Here is a 24344-nt window from a genome sequence, read left to right as displayed (position 1 = left end):
CTCCCCCTTTCTTTCTTTCTCGGCCCCTCCCCCCTTTTCTTTCTTTCTCTCTCGCCCCTCCACCCCGCTTCTGTATCCTCCTTTCTTTCTTTTTTTTTCTTTTTTTTATTTATTTTATTTTATATTTTTTTTAATAAAAGGTAATTTGGTAATAAAAAAATATAATTGGTAAAAAGGACGATTTTAAAACAAACTGAAACCTTGGGGACCATTTTTGAGCGAAAAAAAGGCAAGGGACGAAATAAATTTTCAACCCCTACATTGGGAACCAAAATCATACTTAACCCTTTAAAAAATCTCAAAACAGTCTTTAAAATTTTTTAAAAATTCAAAAATAGCCTCTTCAAATATATTTTATCTTTTTCAAAAGTCAACGCCTTATAATATTTTTATTAATTAAAATAAAAAAATATTATTAAAAAATATATAATAAATAAAAATACAAAAATATATATATATTCGCTAAGAGATAATTTTATTTATTAACTCTAAAATATCATAAGAAATAGTATTATTCATTAACCTATGATACCTATATAGATGTAATGTAGAAATAATAATAATAATAATAATAATAATAATAATAATAATAATAATAATAATAATAATAATAATAACTAATCTAAGAGGTCATTGCATTATAAAGGTTATTGCATTACGAAGGTCATTATTTATATATCTAAACTTTTAAGATATTAACTAAAATTTACAAATTTGATTTCATAAGTAATTTTTCGCATTGTATGCAAGTTCCAAAGTATTAGCTTTGTAAGCATTTGCACAAATATTCTTAATTATTTATGTTAAAAAAATTATGTTAAATAGGAGTTGTTCTATCTCTTCAAATAATACTAGCTCATTCTCTTCTTAATCATTAAAGAATTATCATAGAATATGATATCTACAAATTAAATTAAATTAATATCTTATGTGGTCAAAAATAAATATAGATTCATATATTTATTTTAAATTATTTTTTTTGTAATTTATAATTTAGAATTTTAAAATAGATAAAAAAAATGTACATAAAATAATCAAATTTGAGATAAATAAATAAAAAATTATAGAAATTAAAATTTATTAATTTAGAAATAATTATATATAAATAATTTGAAGGACTATTTTAAAAATTTTTTAGAGATTGTTTTGAGATTTTTTAAACTCTTTGGAACTGTTTTATATTTCACCTTAGAGACTGATTTGTACAGATCACATACGTAAAAATTTAACGACCACGTGTACGAATCAATATTTTACATTAACAGTCACTGACTCACCGTTAATGATTAATAGAGGAGAACAATATTGTTTAACGAAAGTAACCGTTAAGGACTATTTTACGTATTATAAAATTTGAGAGGTTAAATTTTCTAATTTAAAAAATTCAATGATTAATTTAAGTAATTCCTATTGGGTATATGAAGATGGGAAGATGATAAAATTTTAATTGTGTTTCGGTTTCAAGGCACGATTAGATTGCTATCTTTAGAAAGATATTTATCCCCATACTTAGTTGCTATAAGGTTGATGACAATATTCTCCCACGATACAATGAAATCTAAGAATTTCTTAACTAGCAATAGTAAGAAATTCTCAACTCTCTTGAATAAAGAAAATCTCTTAATAGTTGAGTAAAATATACACTTAGTACTTCTCAATTTGAAATAGTGAAGAAGAACTTATTTATACATATTGCATGTAGCAATTATCATTAATTACGTATACAAATGATTATGTCTTTTCTATTGTCGATAGATATAATATTTTAAACATACCCAATTTCTAAAAAATTGTGTCCTTCTAATCAAAAGAGACAATATTTTAAACATACACAATACTTAAAAAATTATATCCCTTCAACCAAATAATACTAAACAATTACTAACTATTTATTAATATTAATAATAATATCAATAATATTAATAATATTAATTAATCAAATTTATAAATACCTTGGATTACTTTTTATTTATTTATTTAAGTAATCTAAACTTTAATGTCTATGCTCAAAAGAATGTGGTGCATTCATTTATTTAGTATTCAAATCTTTATTTAAAATAAAGATGTAACATCGCTTTCTTGTGTCTACATTTGTGTTTACCGCAGCTATTTTGCCATCTTTGTAATTCTAGTATATTGCTAGACTTTTTTCTTTAAAAAAAAAGTCACGAGTTTTATTTTATGTTTTCGTAACTCACAGTACACACATTCGTTTCATTACATGTTTGTTGTTAATTAGGCCGGTATTCTTATGATATATAGCGAACAAAAAATAGAAAAGGAAAGATAAAATTAAACAACTTGACCATGTGGTTGGGACTTTGCGTTAAGTGGTCCATTCATTAATCAATGGTGGTGACCGGTGACTGGCTGTGTTATCCATGGTATTAGTGTATAGTGGCGAAATTCAATCAAATAATGGTTTATCAGTTAAACCAGATTAATTAAGTGTGTGATTAGGGACCAACAACTACAATCAAACGGAGTTTGATTATTCTTGGTTGCAACTCGCTACCTGCAACAACTACATTTAGTTATGTATCCATCAACCAATTATGCTAATTAACTTCCTTAAAAGTTAAAACTCCACCTGCTCCGATCCGCGTCATTATATTATTCCGGTTTCAACATTTCACATTACCAGTCAAAACAAGTTTATTATTTTTTTTTTTTTATCAAGCTATTCTTATGACCATTATTTAGTCTTATTGGATAATTACTCACACAATTGGAGTTAGGAGTCAACGTGTTTGGTAAAAACTTTTCCGAACTAATGATTTTAAACTTTGAATGCTTAATATTATGACTGTCATTAAATAAACTTGGTATGTATAATATTATGCTTCTATGATAATCAACTTTTATAATATCACACAAGATTTATGATGTCTAAAACATATTTTTATAGTTCAACAGAAAATGTTTGGATAAGAATATTAAAAGTTACAACTATTGACCACTAAATTATGTTTGAATTATGTTTTAATATCATATAAACTATATACCTATGAATCTGAAAATCCAAATTCAAGGACAAGATGCTGTGCTTAATAATGCAACTTTAATAAAAGGTTTGTTGGACATCTGAATTTTTATTCTGTCAAAAGTGTTGGGTTTTTTTCTCCTTTGTGAGGTCCAAACCCAACATTTTGAGGATGTTTCTTTGCACCTATTGTGCCACAACTCTAATCAGATTTTTGGAGTCATTTGAGAGAAAGAGAGTAGCCACCAAAGAGAGAAAGAGAAGGGAAAAATAGAATTTTCATTTTTGTCCAAAGCAGTAAACTTCAAATGTCAGTTTCTCATTCGTTCACCGTTGGATTGGCTTGAAATTTTAACTGAGTGTTTCTATCATCTTGTTCTTCATTCTGGTCGGTAGAGATGTTGATTGGAGGTTTGCAGTGGGAGAAATTGGCTTCGCAAGAGAGAAATTAGGTTTTCCATTTTTACACAGAGCAGCAATCTTTGAACAGTAATTTATCATTCTTTCACCGTTGGATCGACGTAAAATTTGGACTGTAAATTCTTCACATCTTGTTCTTCATTCTGAACGGTGAAGATTTTAATTAGAGATCCGCAAAGGGAGAAATTGGCTTCGACAGCAGCTCTATTTTTTTGGGTATATTTCATCTTGCTTCTCATTTGAAAGCTTTGGTAGTTTGATATTTTGGCTGGTTATATGCACATTTTTGTGCTTTGTTTGAGACCCTCTTGTACCTCATTTGATTATAGTGGAACTATTTCATTGGTCTGGATGACCCGTCGTTTTTACCTCTCACATTGAGGGGGTTTTCCACGTTAAAATCTCGGTGTGTTCTTGTTATTGCTTTACTTGCTATATTTGCTTGTTATAGTTGCTGCCATATTGTGTTGTGAGTGCTTCCATATTGTTCTTGTGTTGAACATTTGTGTCGTTTTCACTGCTAGGCTCTTTCATACTGGCATCAGAGCTTGTTGGTATTTTTCTGGGCTTGTGATTCTGTGAACAATGGAAGCTAATACTAATACTAGTATGATGATCACTCTTAATGGTCCTAATTATGATTTGTGAAAGTCAAAGATGGAAGATTTGCTTTATGTCAAGAATTTTCATCAACCAGTTTTTGGTACAGAGAAGCCTAATGATAAGTCTGATGATGATTGGACTTTGTTGCATAGACAAGTCTGTGGATATATTAGGCAGTGGGTTGACGATAATGTGTTGAACCATATTATTGGAGAGACACATGCTCGGACCCTTTGGATTAAGCTTGAGCAGTTGTATGCTCGAAAAACTGGGAATAATAAGATGTTTTTGATCAAGCAGTTGTTGGCTTTGAAGTATACAGATGGGACATCAATGACAGATCACTTGACTAATTTCCAAGGAATTATGAATCAGTTATCTTCCATGGGTATCAAGTTTGATGAAGAGGTTCAAGGATTGTTACTTCTTGGCTCCTTACCAGACTCGTGGGAAATTCTCAGAATGTCATTGTCTAATTCTGCTTCTGATGGTGTAATCTCTATGGATCTTGCTAAGAGCAGTGTTTTGAATGAAGAGATGAGAAAAAAGTCACAAGGTACATCGACTACACATTCAGATGTTCTTATTTCTGAGTCTAGGGGGAGAAACAAAAGTCGAAGTCCTAAAGGTAGAGATCAAAGCAGAAGCAAGTCTCGAGGAAAGTATAAGAATATTGAGTGTCATCATTGTGGTTAAAAGGGACATGTGAAGAAATTTTGTTGGCAGCTAAAGAAGGAGAAAGCCAAGGCAAGTAAAGACAAGAGCACAAATAAAGATGATGGTAGCAAGGAAGACAAGGTTAATGTAACTCATGATGATTTTCTTGTTGTTGAGGAGTTTGAATCTGTTAACCTTGTTGATAATAGCACTAGTTGGGTGATTGATAGCGGTGCTTCTATTCATGTTACATCTAGGAGGGATTTGTTTACATCTTATACTCCTGGTGATTTTAGTGATGTGAAAATGGCTCATCAAGGTGTTGCAAAATGTGCTGGTGTTGGACGGGTTTGCTTAGAAACCTCCAACGGTACCAAGTTGACTTTGAAGCGTGTGAAGCATGTTCCAGATATTCGGTTGAACTTACTTTCTGTTGGTAAGTTGTGTGATGAAGACTTGGATAGCTCATTTTCTCATGATAGTTGGAAGCTCACCAAGGGTTCCATGGTTGCTGCTAGAGGTACTCGACACTCTACTCTTTATTTAACTCAAGCAAAAATTGTGAAAGATGTTGTTAATAATGCTGAGTTTGTTGATGAAACTGATTTATGGCATAAGAGATTATGTCATATGAGTGAGAAAGGCATGAATATGTTATCCAAGAGGAATCTTTTGTCTGGTTGCAAGGTTGCTTTGCAAAAGTGCAACCATTGCTTTGCTGAAAAACAAAACAGGGTTTCTTTTGAGAGCCATCCACCTTCAAGGAAGTCAGAGATACTTGACTTGGTGCATTCTGATGTATGTGGGCTGATGAAGACAAGAACACTTGGAGGGTCTATCTATTTTGTAACCTTTATTGATGACCATTCTAGGAAATTATGGGTTTACACTTTGAAGACCAAAGATCAAGTTTTGAATGTGTTCAAGCAATTTCAAGCTTCTGTTGAAAGAGAAACTGGGAAGACGTTGAAATACATTCGTACTGACAATGGTGGTGAGTACTCAGGTCCATTTGATGCTTATTGTAAAGAGCATGGTATAAGACATCATAAGACTCCTCCAAAGACTCCTCAGTTGAATGGCTTGGCTGAAAGGATGAACAGAACATTGGTTGAAAGAGTTAGGTGCTTATTGTCACAGTCTGGATTGGCAAAATCCTTTTGGGGTGAAGCTTTGAGCACTGTTATTCATGTCTTGAACCAGACACCATGTGTTCCCTTGCAATTTGAAGTGTCAGAGAAGGTATGGTCAGGTAAAGATGTTTCTTATGATCATTTAAGAGTCTTTGGATGTAAAGCTTTTGTTCATATTCCCAAAGATGAGAGATCTATGCTTGATGTAAAGACTAGGCAATGTATTTTTATTGGCTATGGCATGGATGAGTTTGGTTACAGGTTTTATGATCCTGTTAACAAGAAGGTGATTTGGAGTAGAGATGTTGTCTTTGTTGAAGACCAAACATTGAAGGATGTTGATAATGCGGAGAAGCCAATGGTTCAGCCTAGTGATGATTTTTCTGACTTGGATATTACTCTCTCTATGCCTATGGTAGAAGATGGTAGAGTTGAAGCTCAAAATAATGAGCATGATACAAGTGCAGGTGAAGATGGAACAGTTGATCCGATACTTGATGAAGTTGGTGATGATGATCAAGATGAAGAACCAACTTTGGAAATTCCTGCAAATGCACTCAAAAGGTCTACAAGAGAGAGGAAGTCTTCATCAAGGTATTCTCCACATGAGTTTGTTTTGTTGACTGATGAGGGAGAACCTGAATGCTTTGGAGAGGCTGTTGAAGATGAAAGCAAAGCTCAATGGCTTGAAGCTATGCAAGAAGAAATGAAGTCCTTACTTGAGAATGATACCCATGAGTTGGTGAAGCTACCGAAGGGTATGCGAGTTTTGAAGAACAAATGGGTATTCAGAATCAAGAATGAAGAACACAATTCTAAGCCTCGGTATAAGGCTAGATTGGTTGTTAGAGGTTTTAGCCAGAGAAAAAGTGTTGATTATAAGGAAATCTTTTCTCCTATTGTGAGGATGTCATCCATTCGTGCTGTGCTTGGATAAGCAGCATCTCTTAATTTGGAGATTGAGCAAATGGATGTGAAGATAGCTTTTCTTCATGGTGATTTAGATAAGGAGATCTATATGGAGCAACCGGAGGGCTTTGTTGTTAAAGGAAAGGAAGATTTTGTGTGCAAGCTTAAGAAGAGTCTTTATTGGGTTGAAACAAGCTTCAAGACAGTGGTACAAGAAGTTTGAATCTGTTATGGGGGAGCATGGTTACCGTAAGATAACTTCAGATCATTGTGTATTTGTACAAAAATTTTCTAATGATGATTTTATCATTCTTTTGCTTTATGTGGATGATATTTTGATTGTGGGAAAGAATGCTTTGAGGATTAATGAGTTGAAGAAACAGTTGAGTAAGTTCTTTGCTATGAAGGACTTGGGTCCTGCCAAATAGATTTTGGGCACGACTATTACTCATTACAGATATTCCAATAAGCTTTATTTGTCACAGGAGAAGTACATAAAGAAGGTGCTTCAAAGGTTTGGCATGAATGATGCCAAATGTGTTGCTAGTTCTTTTGCTCCTCATTTTAAATTGAGCACCAAGCAGTGTCCAACCACTGATGAGGAGAAACAAGCAATGGATGAAATTCCTTATGCCTCAGCTGTTAGAAGCTTGATGTATGCTATGGTGTGTACTAGGCCAGACATTGCTCATGCGGTTGGTACTGTGAGTCGTTTTCTCTCTAATCCAGGTAAAGAACATTGGAATGCTGTTAAATGGATTATGAGATATCGCAAAGGTACAGCTAACTTGAGTTTGAGTTTTGGTGGTGAGAAACATTTGCTAGTTGGCTTTACTGATGCAGACATGGCAGAAGATATTGATTCTCGAAAGTCTACTTCAGGTTATTTGGTCAAGTTTGCAGGGGGAGCTATTTCATGGCAATCAAGGCTACAAAAGTGTGTTGCACTTTCTATCACAGAGGCAGAGTTTATTGCAGCAACTGAAGCATGTAAAGAGTTGTTGTGGATGAATAAGTTTCTTGCAGTACTTGGTTTTAAGCAAGACCGTTATGTGTTGTTGTGTGATAGCCAAAGTGCTATTCATCTTGCCAAGAATTATACTTTTTACGCAAGATCTAAACATATTGATGTTAGGTATCACTGGATACGAGATATGTTAGATTCCAAGTTGTTGGAACTTGAGAAAGTTCACACTGATGATAATGGTGCTGATATGATGACAAAAGCATTGTCAAGAGAAAAGTTTGAAACATGTTGTTTGATCGCCGGAATGGCGAGAGCCTCCACCTAGTCGAGAAGCGGGAGATTTGTTGGATTTTTTCTCTCCTTTGTGAGGCCCAAGCCCAACATTTTGAGGGTGTTTCTTTGCACCCATTGTGCCACAACCCTAATCAGATTTTTGGGGTCATTTGAGAGAAAGAGAGTAGCCACCAAAGAGAGAAAGAGAAGGGGAAAATAGAATTCCCGTTTTTGTCCAAAGCAGTAAATTTCAAATATTAGTTTCTCATTCGTTCACCGTTGGATCGGCTTGAAATTTTACCTGCGTGTTCCTCTCATCTTGTTCTTCATTCTGGTTGGTGGAGATGTTGATTGGAGGTTTGTAGTGGGAGAAATTGACTTCGAAAGAGAGAAATTAGGTTTTCCATTTTTACACAGAGCAGCAATCTTTTAATGGTGATTTCTCATTCTTTCACCGTTGGATCGATGTGAAATTTGGACTGTAGATTCTTCACATCTTGTTCTTCATTTTTAATGGTGAAGATTTTAATTGGAGATCTTCAGAAGGAGAAATTGGCTTTAACAGCAGCTCTATTTTTTTGGGTATATTTCATCTTCTTGCTTCTCATTTGAAAGCTTTGGTACTTTGATGTTTTGGCTGGTTATATGCACATTTTTGTGCTTTGTTTGAGACCCTCTTGTACTTCATTTGATTATAGTAGAGCTATTTCATTGGTCTGGACGACCCGTAGTTTTTACCTCTCATATTGAGGGGGTTTTCCACGTTAAAATCTCGGTGTGTTCTTGTTATTGCTTTACTTGCTATATTTGCTTGTTATAGTTGCTGCCATATTGTGTTGTGAGTGCTTTCATATTATTTTTGTGTTGGATATTTGTGTCGTTTCCGCTACTAGGCTCTTTCAAAAAGAAGAAGAAAAAGGTTAGAAAAATTTCCTAAGCTTCCATCGAGATTGTTTCTACTTCCCTATTACCCATACATGTTTTAAATGCCGGAAAACAAGGTGGCGATGATGTGCGGCAATCGCTAAACCATGCATGCATGGTTTTTAATTTAATACTTATATTTTGTAAGTATCTGAACTGCTTCGGTCCATCTTCATTAATTTTGTAGGGATGTCCATATGACCAATTTTTTTGGGTGCTTCTGGAAGTAGGACTAAAAAACAGATATTAGGAGACAAAAATTGAGACTAAAGTAAGTATTGTGTTTAATGTAAAGCATAGTTCGAAAAACCGAACTGAATTAGTTAGTTCAATCGGATTAATCAGAAATTGATTATCTGGCCAGTTCGGTTAATCTCATAAACTGTCTGGCAAAAAGTTGACCAAACTGACGATTAACCAGTGAACCGCCAAGACTGGCCGGTTTATTTAAGGGTTTTCGGTTCGGACTTAACGTGATATGTGACGTATAATCATCTTATCTCTGGGTACTTAGGGTTTGTGTAGCTAATAAACTAGAATTGGACTTAACCCTTTAATCTAAATTAAGTAACCAAAGAATTGGCGGTTGATTAGGTTAGAGGAGATTTAATCATTAAGGAATTAGGGTTTAATCAATTAAAGTTTACCATGAATTGAATCTTGCTTGATTAAAGTAGTTGGTAAGAATTTTTAATCCGAAAAAAATAAATATCTCTGAAACCTTAACTGTTTTCCCATATAATCTTCACAACCCATTTACTATTTGCTTTCTTAGTTTCTCTGAGTTATGTTTAAAGCATTTGAACCTAAAACACTCCTTTGCGCTTGTCGGACTAAGTAAATCATTCAATTATTATTGCTTGGTCCATCAATTCTCGTGAGATCGACTCTCACTCACCTGAGATATTACTTGGTACAACCCAATACACTTGCCGGTTAGTTTGTGATTTTGAAAATCTGCACCAAATTTTTGGCGCCGTTATATATCACATAATTGTACCTTCATAACATCAAAAAGGGATCATAGTTCCACACGTCGTGTGAATGTCAGGAACCGAGTAACACTAACAACTAAAATTAGGCAACTCCGCCTAAGCATGTGTGGCCCTATTTTAGTTACAATAAAAAGAATATGTCCACCTACACACACAAGTCTAGGAATATGTCCATATACAGCTTAAGTTCATGCATACCTAGTAGTACTCCACCTTGCTTCTAATTACATACGATGGATTTGATGTCAAGACCCAACTCTCAAAAGGGATAACCCACCCTAAAAAAATCATGTGTAGTTTGGTTCAATTTACTACACCACTACATATAAGAAACATATATATCTAATGTAGGGAATAGCGTCATCTCCTGCTAGTCGTTGGTACTTGTGATTCGGCGCCAAACCATGTCAGCCTTGGTGCTAACATAACCGTGATGCTGGTTAGTTTCCGACTGAACGATATGCAATGCTGTCCACATGCGCACATGGTCAGAATTTTCCTAAAAAGGTAGACAAAATAAGTGGTCTCTCAGGTACTTAAATCAGATTGAAGGTTTTCCTTTTGACTTGTTTTGCCAATGCAAACGACATGCAGGATAATCACTGAGTTTTAGTTACCATGTGGTTGAAGATATGTGAGGAGAAGCCTCCCTTGTGATGCAACCAGAACAAGCATCAGATCCCAGATTCCAGATTGCCACAAGCATACCAAATGAGTTAACAACATGGGACAAGGGTTGAAGAGCTATATTAAATTACAGGCATTTTATAGGCGACATGATTCGTTTTCGATGACTTTAAGCTAGGGGTACCCAATTTATTTCCACAATCAATTATCCATGACATTGCATTGCCAAACAGAAAATTATCATCATTATGAAACCTAGTCATTATGTAGTAAAAACAAAGAGAGAGAGAGAGAGAGAGAGAGAGAGAGAGAGAGAGAGAGAGAGAGAGAGAGAGGTGAAATAGTGATAGTTAATTAAAACAAAATCAGAAAGTAGAACTATTTGGTTCAAAGGCACACTAAACTACAAAAAGAGCGATTGACGTTTAGTTTCAGGTAATTTTTCCACTTTGAAAATGTTGTCTATTTAAAACAGTTTGAGTTTTGTCTCAGTTTCATTTTGACCATCGTGATTTTTTTGAAAGACCCCTACATTGTAGCATGACAACAGAGGATGGTGCATAAAAAGAAACCCGTTAATTATGAACATCAGTTATTTTGCAGTTAAAATAGAGACAGATGCAAAAACCTAATAGTCAATTAAAATGAAATCAGAAAGCAATGTCAATCAATTTACAGGCAAACAACACTCTGAAAACAGTTCTTCATATATGCGCTTAGGTTCAGTTAATTATTTCACATCATAAAACTGGTCTATTTAAAACAGTTTTAGTTTGACTTCAGTTTCAGTCAGCATACACTGATTCTTTTTTAATACCCCCACATCCTAGCCTGACAACATAGGCGGCTAAATAAAAAACAAACATGTCCAAGTCATTGGGAAGTCCTTCTGGGTATAGATAATCACCCCCAATTGGTTAGGTTTGGGGAGGCATGCAGAAAATTCATAATGTTCCTATTATGGACAAACATCTTTCTGAGTGCACCACACTGTATAAAAATACCAGTCTTTGTTGTTTTTGTCCATGGTTTTCAACTAAAGCCAAATGCTAACCAATAGTTAGAATTTAGAATGCTTACTATCTTGTTCATATTTGCCTCTTTTCTGATAACACTCTCTGGGATTTTGGACACATCCAACGCATACTTTTTGCTTCCTTGATGTTTAGCAGCATTATGTACCATGAATCCATTGCCTCCAAGATCGGCACAAATACCTGTACCGGAAGGGTGAAGGTGCAGTGACATAAGATTTTTTAAGGACATAATTGTCATGAAGTCATTGTTAACAATAATTTCGGTAAGGAAACTTTACATGCTCAAGTGCATTTGTCTCTTACATCCACCATCCCTCGTAACTTTTCTTTAGTTTCGATATAGGCACATCACAAATTACATCTCGTGCAAAGTTAGATGGAAAGTACCAAATAACAGAATCCATGCTTTTGCCATATATTAAAGATGCAATCATGGAAGTGGTGTTAATGTCTTGCGAAAGCAACATCAAGGCTTGTCATACTAGTCGCGGTTTGAATGAGCACTACGCAGGTATAAAAATGAAGGTAACAACTAACAGTGCCATGTTTTGGTTACTCACGTCTGGGTGTGGTATGCATGGAGGAGCTAGAGAGATGAAGATCCCACGTACCACCTCGAAACCAGCCAACTCATATAGCACCTCCCTGCAACAGGAAAAATTGTTACACTCAAATGATCGACTTATGTACTCTTTCCTGTAACGCTAAACAGTTGGACTGGAAGAGGAGTATAACAACCACGTTTAACTAATTTATGACTGGAATGAATGCTATAAAGGGGACCATTATTTGTGTAAAGAGTTTGTTTGAATTTTAATTCAATCCTACACTTGATGTCAAACACTAGGGAATTGGGAAGTTTCAAGTTGAATATTAAAAAAAAGCATAGTCAGTGTTTCTGATGCTTTTTTTGTGGGTCAAAATAGTAATTCATTTTAACAATTTAATGACATATTATTTTTACTTTGTTAATAGATTTTACATTGTATTGTCACTAATTCGGTGTGTTTATCTTAATGTTAGCTTAACCCCAAAGGAATATTCTTATGCTCTTTTGACACTATTAGGATAGTTGGGATTAAAACATTCTTATGCTCCTTGAACACGATGAGGACAATTCCAATAAAAAACTTTCTTACCCAAGGTGAACTAAAGGATCTTCTTCCTTCTGGGAGAAGACGTATGCAGCAAGTTTGGTCTCTTCCGTTGACAACCCCATGCCTAAAGTTGGCATGAAGTACATCTTGAAGCTCTGTAAGTTGGGGACCATCACTATCCTATCGTTCTTCTCATGCTGTCATTGGACCATGTCTAATATGTTGAGAAGCACCCCCTCCGAGGTTCTTGCCTTTGACTCCACCATTGAAATGTGACCATATAGCCCATTCAACTTCAGATTTATGCTCTGCATAGTAACAAAAGTGATCAGTATACACGATCAGCATGACCTTCCAAAATATATAGCAATTTCAACCCCGATCGGGAGAATGTGGCCAAAACGGGGTCTTAAAAATTTTTCGTGACCAAAATCTACAAGGGCCTAGAATCAAGTCACATTGGGTGATGTATTTAACATGAAAAAACTCAACACAAACTCCCTTGCCATATCTGTGTGACCATGTTAACGCAAGCCACACTTCATGGGGTCAGATTGTATGACAGTATGTGGTGTTCTGTCTACCTTTTTTGTAACTACAATGAACCACTTTCAAACACTAATGAGTACTAGGGTACCTAAGACAAGTTCAGTACGGCATTGACGAGAGCGACAACCTTTCTTCTATCTTCAGCCTCATCCGTCGTCATCATCGTCGTGTGTGATTCTTGTGCCGCTATTATCTGATTATCAGGAAACAGTTCCAGAACCACAATCGTTATAAATGATTTCCTAAGTTAATTTGAAAATATATTGTACATGCTAGTAGGAACATCGGGACTTTAATAGGATAATCAATTTAGGGGAATTGCAATATTTTGGGTACCTCAGGATCAACCAACTTCATTCGCAGCTCGGGTGGCATAGCATTGTTGCCTTCTTCACCAGGAACCTCCTGAAGGTCAGGTGATTTGAAGACATCGTCCAACGTGCAAAACAAATCCGTAATCGAATATGTAAATAGACCAGAATCATGGGTTTCAGCATAGTAGACAATCTCCTGAAAATGTTTAAGGTTTTCTTAAAGGTTCATTTAATTTCAAAATAGAATAGCAACTAGTTATTTTTTTTCTAATATTTTTACGAAATTAATTTTTATGTTCTTTTAAATATTAAATTTGACATAAAATATAACAAATAATAGAGAATAAATTATTATTAAATAAAAATTAAAAATAAATATTTTATAAGTTATTGAATTTTTTTTAATGTATAGAATAAAATTTTTTTATTAATGTAAGTATAATACTAAAATCATTGCATTGTTATTATGCATAACAATCAAGATAAAAATTTATAACTGTTGTTAGTTTATTTATTTTCTCAATCTTATTTAATTTGAAGCAAATATAAAAATTAAATATAAAAAACTCTTTTTCTTGCATAACTTTAATTGCTAAATTTTTTTATTTTTTTAATTATTATACTCAAAAGTGATGAATAACTACTTTAAAAAGAAGTAGAAAAATTATCATAATTCTTAACTGAAATTATCTACACTCCTATAAACATAATAAAGAATTAAATTTAAGTTCTTTTATTATGATTATTTTTTTTATTATCTAATATGTACAAACTTCCATCTTTATTCATGATAAAAGTTAAAAATTAAACTTAATAATATTATTCCTTTTTGTTTAATCAGATTAAAATAAACATATTGAATTGTATGTCATTATGCATGACAATAGTATGATTTATTATATTATATTTTTAGTGTACCACATAACAAAAAAATTAAATTTTGTGTCTGCGTTTATTACTTATTTTATTTATCTATGATTTTTAAATTAAATTTTAGTGTTATTAGGTCACGTTTTGTTAGACAAAAAAAATATATTCATTGAGTCATTTTTTATAGGAGAGTACAAAGTACGTCCATTACATTATAACTTTAATAAGTAATATAAATTTTAAAAAATTAAATAAATTGATACTTATTTCTGCTCTAATAATGTTTACTTTTTATACGGAAGTTCATCCATTTTAATAGATTTTCAATTTTCATATCATACCTTCTTTTTTCGTATGATTTAAAATGTTTACCTATTAACTTCAAATATCTAATTACTCGTATATTTGAGTTGCTTGGAAAACAAATTACTCTAAAAGCGGAATACATTAACGTACACTTGTGTACATCATAAAACAATTACTTCCGATCAAACTTAAAAAAATTCAACCACATCCTTTATACATCACACTCCAGTTATACTATTTATCGAAGCTACTTGTACTGAACTAATTAAAAGAGCGCACAAATTTCTAACATCACATACATTCTTCCATAAATAAACTCAAAGTAACCACAATTGTCATTTTTCACATTAATTCCAACTATTGTGCACCATTACATACATCGGTCATAGTCAAATAATGGTTCCCTTTCAGAAAAGGATATGAGATTCTTATTCCCTATTCGTGACATTTACATCACTACCCATATGTAAACCCTACACTCTACTAATCAATGTTGACCGTAATAGTGTCCATACTTGGAACTCCTACATAAGTCGCAGTTTGAAGAACCCAATCCCAGCATACACAACACATAAAATATTGCCAAAATGGACACTTCCATGGCCTCTCCTGACTACTATTGCGTCTTCGCCGGCTTGGTCCCTGAGATTTACAACTCCATCAATGAGCTTAAAGAGATGATCCATGGCTTCAATAACTCATCATGGTGCAAGTTCACAACTCTCAACAACGCCGACAAGGCCTGGATTCTCTTTTTCGGTGACGAGGACTACGATCTTGGTGTTACACAGATTAACAACGGGGATACATTCAAACCAGTTCAACAAGATCATTACCAACAGAAGCAACGTCTTGCCTTGCGAGCTCTGCATGTGCGCTTTCAACAAGAGCAAACACTGCCCCTTCCACATTATCTATGACGTAAGTTCCTCGAGTAACTAAGCTACTTTACATGCTACTCTAATCACATTCCTATGGTACCACAACGTCACAGATCCTTTGTTTTATAATCGATGACCTTGCCCCACAAAAACCCATCCAGCAATTCTTACTCAACTTCAGCATGAGGAAAATGCTCACTGAGGCTTGTGAGAAGCTTAACTTTCCACCATTGTTGTATTGCATCGTGACAAAAATATTCCGCAATGGTCACACATGTTATTGCCACCCCGCCTCCATCGTGCCTCCACCATATCTGGAGCCTTTGGTCCAGTTCGGACGGATAGCCTTCGATGAGGAAACCAGCATAAAGGATGCTACAAGATTGACCATCCATGCATTGTGTGCCAACGTGGAAGCCTGCATATGCGACTACAATTTCGATGTTGTCCAGGATTTGATGGAGAAGCATGCCAACCTCGCAAATAATTATCGCCGTATGCACAAAATGGGAAAAATGTAACCCACTCCTCCGATGAAGCTAACAAAAAGGTTTTTCACCTTGACGTAATCACCCATTGGATAGCGAAAACTTCGACCTCCACTAGTAGGCGTAGCAGCTCCTGATGTTTTTAAACACTGGCCACTAGCCACTAGCACTGCATCTCCACGTACTCATTACACAGTCTCCTGTGATACTTGTGATTACTACCTAGCTGTTTCTCCAACCATGTTGTTCTTCTTGTCATCCACCCCATGTGCTCCACTTGACTTCTTTCTTCACGTACTTCTGTATCATAAAGCATGTGCGCTTTCCTCCTAAAGCTTCTATTATAATGACCATAAGAATCCTGAATTTCAAAGTGTAATGTCATAATTGACCAGCTCAAAAGGCAACGTGAAGCTCTTGAAAAAGCGTCGCAAGGGGCGTGGTCGGAAAATGATGTGGAGTAAGTCCATGTGGAGCCATTGGGCCTCAATGCTTGGGTTCAAACCCAAATTAGTGGAAAGTAAATCTGGCGATATTTTAATTATTGGGTTGGCGTGATTTTAAACAAGGACACACATTGATTCAATTGTTATCCAAACACGTGTTCCTTTAATCATTCTTTGCATTTAATTTAACTTTTTTTTTCTCCAATACCAATAAATTTTGTGTCATGATTTTAAATATTCACCATATAAACTCATTAATTTAAGGCCAGTTTTATGGTACTTTACACTTGGTGTTTAATATTTATCTAACTTATTTTTTTTAGTAAATTTTAAATATTTAAAATTTTTTATTTTATTTTTTTAAATTAAAAAATAATTATTTAACTTTTTTTAATAATTAGACAATCATTTTTAGACACCATACAAACAACTTAATTTAATACCACACAAGGAAACAATTTAACTCGCGTGTACGGAATTTATATCTATCACATGCGCATGTTTCTAGTTCCATTACTGCTAATATTATGCATAGAGGGGTAACTGTTAACTTGGTATAACTAAATTTTTACTCAATACATGAAAGAATTTTTTTCATTATTAAATTGAAATAAACTAATCCATAATACCACCACAAATTTCAACACCTCACTCATACTTTTTACAAATTTATGCAAATGTCCACAGCAAAAAAAAAATCATGTCTCTTGTGACATAGCCTAAAAAAATCTACAGCTAGATAGATTTATACATACATTAATGCATATGTATATATGTTTTCTTTTTAATTTCTATTTTTGTATTTTTTGTAGCAAACAGTACATAAATGATAAAACAAAATTTCTTATCATATAGTTCCAAATCCATATTAATGTCAAATTTGTATTTGCCCCTCTTAACTTTCCTTCATAGCAAAAAATAATTTACTATTCTTTTTTGTTGATAAAAAAATATTATTCCATTCACTAAGTAAAGATGTCTTATTTTAACTTCTCCAATACTTTTTTTTCAATTTAGTTATCATCAAATTTTAAATTGCAACACAGTATCATCCGCAATGAACTCACTACTATAAATTTTAATTTATTTCATCATTGCCAGATTTTTTTGCATCCCAAACTTCTCAAACATGTCTTGGCCCATCTATGGGAGCTGATCTACATCACACACACCTGACCCAACCATAACTCGGCTCGGCTAACCCACCAAAATGGCTAGGCTTATAGCTAATGTAACGACCCAACTTCCAATATGTCATGATCGTACCAAAAGTAAGGTGTTACTAACTTATTTTCCTTATTTACTATTTAATATTGAGCCTTTAGTGCGATATCGCGTTTTGATCTTTAATAAAAAGTCAGAAAAATTTGTTTACAACTCATTAAAATCATACATCACACATCACCAAGTAATAATAATCATGTAATTAATAATAATAATAAGTCTTATACAAGTAAATCAAAACAAAGCTCAGATACAACACCTATTCCTTTGTATAAAATACAAAATTTAAACAACAAGGGAGAGAACTCTATAAAAGTAATTTAGCCCATAAGTAAAGTTAATAATCTCCCGCAGCTTCGAACTGAGTCTACGAACCTGTGTCACTGAAAGGGTGGAAGATATTAGGGTGAGAACAAACCACACGTTCTCAGTAGGGACGAGAATACCATCAGAGCAAAGAAATACTTGCAAATAGAATTAGGTTCATTTTAAAAGTAGTTCATCCTTGAAATAACCTTTTAAAAAAATGCCTTAAGGAAAGTATTACTTTGAAAAGCCGTAAAGAAACTTCTTTAGTTTACAAAATAGTACGGTGAATGGTTTAAAATTGAAAAGAACCGTAAGCGTATCAAAAGGGCTTCCTACCCAATAACCTACTCCACTCAAATTTGAAACCTGTAATTACAAACATACATTTTCAAGCTTTCATCCAACACTCCGTTCAGCCTATCTCTTTCGATTACCACAGTCTATCAGCATATCACTCAGCAATTCAGTATTAAACTCAATTTTCAGCAAACATCTCATTACCAATATCAAGTACAACCTTCAGCGTCACTACCACCAGCATGAGGGACCTCTCAGTTGTCAAACACAGACAAGTTAACTATCGTACGTAATTTTTTCATTAATCTAAAAATTATTTAATTTGTTACTCTAAACTCTTTGAATTATTTAATCATGGTAGTTATCATATTTTAATTAATGTTTTATGTAAGAACTATAACATAATATGTGTGTTTTATTGGAACAAAGAGAATTTACGAAAGAGGAGGAGACTACTCAAGCAAAAAAAAACATACAAATAATAGACTGAATATTTGTTTTAGTATATTTAGTTTGGTTTAATTATTACCTTAGTTTTTTTTCTAAAATGTGAATGTGTGCCAATTTGACATTATTAGAGGGTAGCATATGGCTTAGTTTGATCAATGGTGTAGGAATATAGTTATGTATAGAACAATGGTATAAGTATTGGAATATTTGATCCCCTAGCTCTCTTGATCTGATGGCAATGCCGAAGTACTGGTGGGCTAGGCCTTATCTAAGGTCTCGATGGCTTTGCCGAAGGGACTTTGGGTGGGAATAAGGTATTTTTTTTAAAATAATTATTAGTTTAAAATATATTAATTTAAGTAAGAATTCTTTGAAAATAATTTATCATAGAATATAGAATATTTTTATATAATTTTTATCAAAAATATTATATACATACTAAAAATTCGTCACTAAATTAGTCATCATATATTATATATAAATACATGTATTGTCTAATTTATATTTGCTTCTTAAAACATATTAATACATACTGTTAAATACTAACTAATAAAGTCAGAACCATAACATTCATAATAGTTACAAGTTACAAGAGATGGTTATTCACTATATTTAACATGGATATGGAGGATAACGCACAAATGATTAAATAGGAATTGGATGCTCTTTTAATGATGAATACGAAGGAGATGGAAGATTTGCCGGCCTTGGATGATAATCAACCACCGTATTCTTGGGATGGCAACAAACAGATCCAGATGGTTCTTGATGATGAGTGTTTGCCGGAAGCGATGGGGAACCGGGAGGAGACGGAAGCTACCAAGCATACTTAAACTCAGCCTCAGCCTTAGCTCCAGCCGCATACAATGAACATGGAAGAGCAATGTGCTATTGACGTCGATCTTAATCAACCACCTCAACCAGAACCTCCGCCTCAGCCTTCATCCTAGCCTCTGCCTCAACCTTGGCTTCAGTCTCAGCATCAACCCAAGTCGCAGACGGATATAAGCAACATGACATGTCAATTTTTTTCTGACACTTGGGGTTATCAACCATTGTTAGAGCTGATTACCGAAGTGGGTGGTCATCAACCACTTCAATCTCATCCGCAACATCAGGTCTGGACTTGGGATGAAAACAAAGCCTTTGAGTCGGTTATCGTCAATTATTTCCAGGATGCTATACACAATCGCTGGGAGACCGTGGCTACTCGCCTCCTCAGAATGACTCCGGCCCGGCTACAAATTGCTTCTTGAAGCTAATGACCAACGTCAATGCCATAAAAAATGGTTATCCCTAGAACATGATCATCATGATACCTGTGCCTGCCACCCCTTTGGAACACAACTCTCTCTCCATCCCCATCGTCAATGCAACACCACCACCACCACCACCGCCTCATTGGACTCATCATCAACATCACAGGTGGCTACTCTAAATATTTTCATTCTCTTTTTATTTCTTTGTTTATTTTTTTCCCTACTGATATATAGATACTCTGTTTCTCTGTTATGTAAATACATCTTGGTAATATTATCATGGTAGGATGGAGGGAATGGCGCCCGCAGCAGACATGGCAGTGCCAATGCAAATTAAGTTATCGTAATCACCCATGTCAAAGGCAACAAGAGAACAAAACCGACATGCCAATAGCAACATAATCCAACACAAACCTTTACCTGTGGCTTCTAGTGACAACAATGGATGGCAAAAAATAGTTCTTTGGACTTTACAACAACACAAGTACATATTAATTAATTTATTATATATGTTTGTCGTTTAAAGGTCAGATAGAAAGAATTTTCCTGTAAAATCTGCTAATCACTCATTATATCAAAATATTTTTTGGCAGGTTGTTTCTCCAAGGGTATGAAGAATTAGGAAAATAATGGTTAAGGATTTTAAATGAATATGTTAAAACAAGAACTTATACACAAGTTGTTAGTCACGCTCAAAAAATCTTTGAACGCCAGGAAAATATAGCTAGAGGAGAAAAGGTTAGGGGAAAGAGTATGCATGACATAGTTGACTATCGTATGTAATTTCTTCGTTAATCTAAAAATTATTTAATTTGTTAGTCTAAACTCTTGGAATTATTTAATCATGGTAGTTATCATATTTCAATTAATGTTTTATGTAGGAACTATTACATAATATGTGTATTTTATTGGACCAAAGAGAATTTACGAAAGAGGAGGAGACTACTCAAGCAAAAAAAAACACAAATAATAGACTGAATATTTGTTTTAGTATATTTAGTTTGGTTTAATTATTACCTTAGTTTTTTTTCTAAAATGTGAATGTGTGCCAATTTGACATTATTAGAGGGTAGCATATGGCTTTGTTTGATCAATGGTGTAGGAATATAGGTATGTAAAGAACAATGATGTAAGTATTGGAATATTTGATCCCATAGCTCTGTTTCTCTGATGGCAATGCCGAAGTCATGGTGGGCTAGGCCTTATCTAAGGTCTCGATGGATTTGCCGAAGGGACTTTGGTTGGGGACAAGGTATTTTTTAAAATAATTGTTTGCTTAAAATATATTAATTTAAGTAAGAATTCTTTGAAAACAATTTATCATTGAATATAGAATATTTTTATATAATTTTTATCAAAAATATTATATACATATTAAAAATTAGTCACTAAATTAGTCACCATATATTATATATAAATACATGTATTGTCTAATTTAATTTTGCTTCTTAAAACATATTAATACATACTGTTAAATACTAACTAATAAAGTCAGAACCATAACATTCATAATAGTTACAAGTTACAAGAGATGGTTATTTTCACTATGATTTGACATGGATATGGAGGATAACGCACGAATGATTAAATAGGAATTGGATGCTCTTTTAATGATGGATACGAAGGAGATGGAAGATTTGCCGCCCTTGGATGAGAATCAACCACCCCATTCTTGGGATGGCAACAAACAGATCCAGATGGTTCTAGATGATGAGTGTTTGCCGGAGGGTATAGAGAACCCGGAGGAGACGGAAGCTACCAAGCATACACAGCCTCAGCTCCAGCCGCATACAACAAACATGGAAGAGCAATGTGCTATTGACGTCGATGTTAATCAACCACCTCAGCTAGAATCTTCGCCTCAGCCTTCGTCCCAACCTCTGCCTCAACCTTGGCTTTAGTCTCAACATCAACCCAAGTCGCAGACGGATATAAGCAACATGACAGATCAGTTTTTTCTGACACTTGAGGTTATCAACCACCGTTAGAGCTGATTGTCGAAGTTGGTGGTCATCAACCACTTCAATCTCAACCGCAACCTCAGGTCTAGACTTGGGAGGAGAACAAAGCCTTTGAGTCAGTTATTGCCAATTGTTTCTAAGATGCTATACAAAATCGCTGGGAGACCGTGGCTACTCGCCTCCCCGGAAAGACTCCAGCCCAGCTGCAAGATTGCTTCTTGAAGCTAATGACTAACGTCAATGCCATAAAAAACGGTTATCCTGATAACATGATCAACATGATACCTGTACCTGCTACCCCTTTGGAACATAGCCCTCTATCCATCCCCATCGTCAATGCAACACCACCACCACTACCGCCTTATTGGACTCATCATCAACATCACAGGTGGCTACTCTAAATATTTTCATTCTCATTTTATTTTTTTCCTATACAGATATATAGATACTCTATTTCTCTGTTATGTAAATACATCTTAGTAATATTATCATGGTAGGATGGAGGCACTGGCGCTCGTGGCAGACATCGCAGTGCCAATGCATATTATGTTATCGTCATCAGCCATGTCAGGGGCAACAAGAGAACAAAACCGACATGCCAACAGTAACATATTCCAACACGAACCTTTACCTATGGCTTCTAGTGACAACAATAAACGGCAAAAAAATAGTTCTTTGGACTTTACAAGAGCACAAGTACAAATTAATTAATGTATTATATATGATTGTCGTTTAAAGGTCTGATAGAAATAACTTTCCTATAAAATCTGCTAATCACTCAATATATCAATATATTTTTTAGCAGGTTGTTTCTCCAAGGGTATGAAGAATTACGAAAACAATGGTTAATGATTTCAAAGGAATATGTTAAAACAAGAACTTTTACACAAGTTGTTAGTTATGCTAAAAAATTCTTTGAATGCCAGGAAAAATAGCTAGAGGAGAAAAGGTAAGGGGAAAGAGTACGCATGACATAGTTGACTATCGTACGTAATTTCTTTGTTAATCTAAAAATTATTAAATTTGTTACTCTAAACTCTTTGAATTATTTAATCATGGTAGTTATCATATTTTAATTAAAGTTTTATGTAGGAACTATAACATAATATGTGTGTTTTATTGGACCAAAGAGAATTTACGAAAAAGGAGGAGACTACTCAAGCAAAAAAAAACACACAAATAATAGACTAAATATTTGTTTTAGTATATTTAGTTTGGTTTAATTATTACCTTAGTTTTTTTTTTCTAAAATGTGAATGTGTGCCAATTTGACATTATTAGAGGGTAGCATATGGCTTAGTTTGATCAATGGTGTAGGAATATATGTGTATATAGAATAATGGTGTAGGTATTGAAATATTTGATCTCATAGCTCTCTTTCTCTGATGGCAATGCCGAAGTAGTGATGAGCTAGGCCTTATCTAAGGTCTCGATGGCTTTGCCGAAGGGACTTTGGGTGGGAACAAAGTATTTTTTAAAATAATTTTTAGTTTAAAATATATTAATTTAAGTAAAAATTCTCTGAAATCAATTTATCATAGAATATAGAATATTTTTATGTAATTTTTATCAAAAAAATTATATACATACTAAAAATTAGTCACTAAATTAGTCATCATATATTATATATAAATACATGTATTGTCTAATTTAATTTTGCTTCTTAAAACATATTAATACATACTATTAAATACTAACTAATAAAGTCATAACCATAACATTCATAATAGTTACAAGTTACAAGAGATGGTTATTCACTATGATTTGACATGAATATGGAGGATAACGCATGAATGATTAAATAGGAACTGGATGCTCTTTTAATGATGGATACGAAGGAGATGGATGATCTGCCGCCCTTGGATGAAAATCAACCACCGCATTCTTGGGATGGAAACAAACAGATCCAGATGGTTCTTGATGATGAGTGTTTGCCGGAAGTTATAGAGAACCGGGAGGAGATGGAAGCTACCAAGCATACTCAGCCTCAGCTCCAGCCGCATACAACGAACATGGAAGAGCAATGTGCTATTGAGGTCGATGTTAATTAACCACCTCAGCTAGAACCTCCGCCTCAGCCTTCGTCTCAGCCTCTGCCACAACCTTGGCTTCAGTCTCAGCATCAACCCAAGTCACAAACAGATATAAGCAACATGACAGATCATTTTTTTTTGCTGACACTTGGGGTTATCAACCACCGTTAGAGCTGATTGCCGAAGTGGGTGGTCATCAACCACTTCAATCTCAACTGCAACCTCAGGTCTGGACCTAGGAGGAGAACAAAGCCTTTGAGTCGGTTATCGACAATTATTTCAAGGATGCTCTACACAATCATTGGGAGACCGTGGCTACTCGCTTCCCCGGA

The sequence above is a fragment of the Arachis ipaensis genome, chromosome B7, assembly GCF_059453495.1.
Source record: "Arachis ipaensis isolate K30076 ecotype BB chromosome B7, ASM5945349v1, whole genome shotgun sequence".
NCBI classification, from domain to species: domain Eukaryota; kingdom Viridiplantae; phylum Streptophyta; class Magnoliopsida; order Fabales; family Fabaceae; genus Arachis; species Arachis ipaensis.
This window is presented reverse-complemented; position numbering follows the sequence as displayed.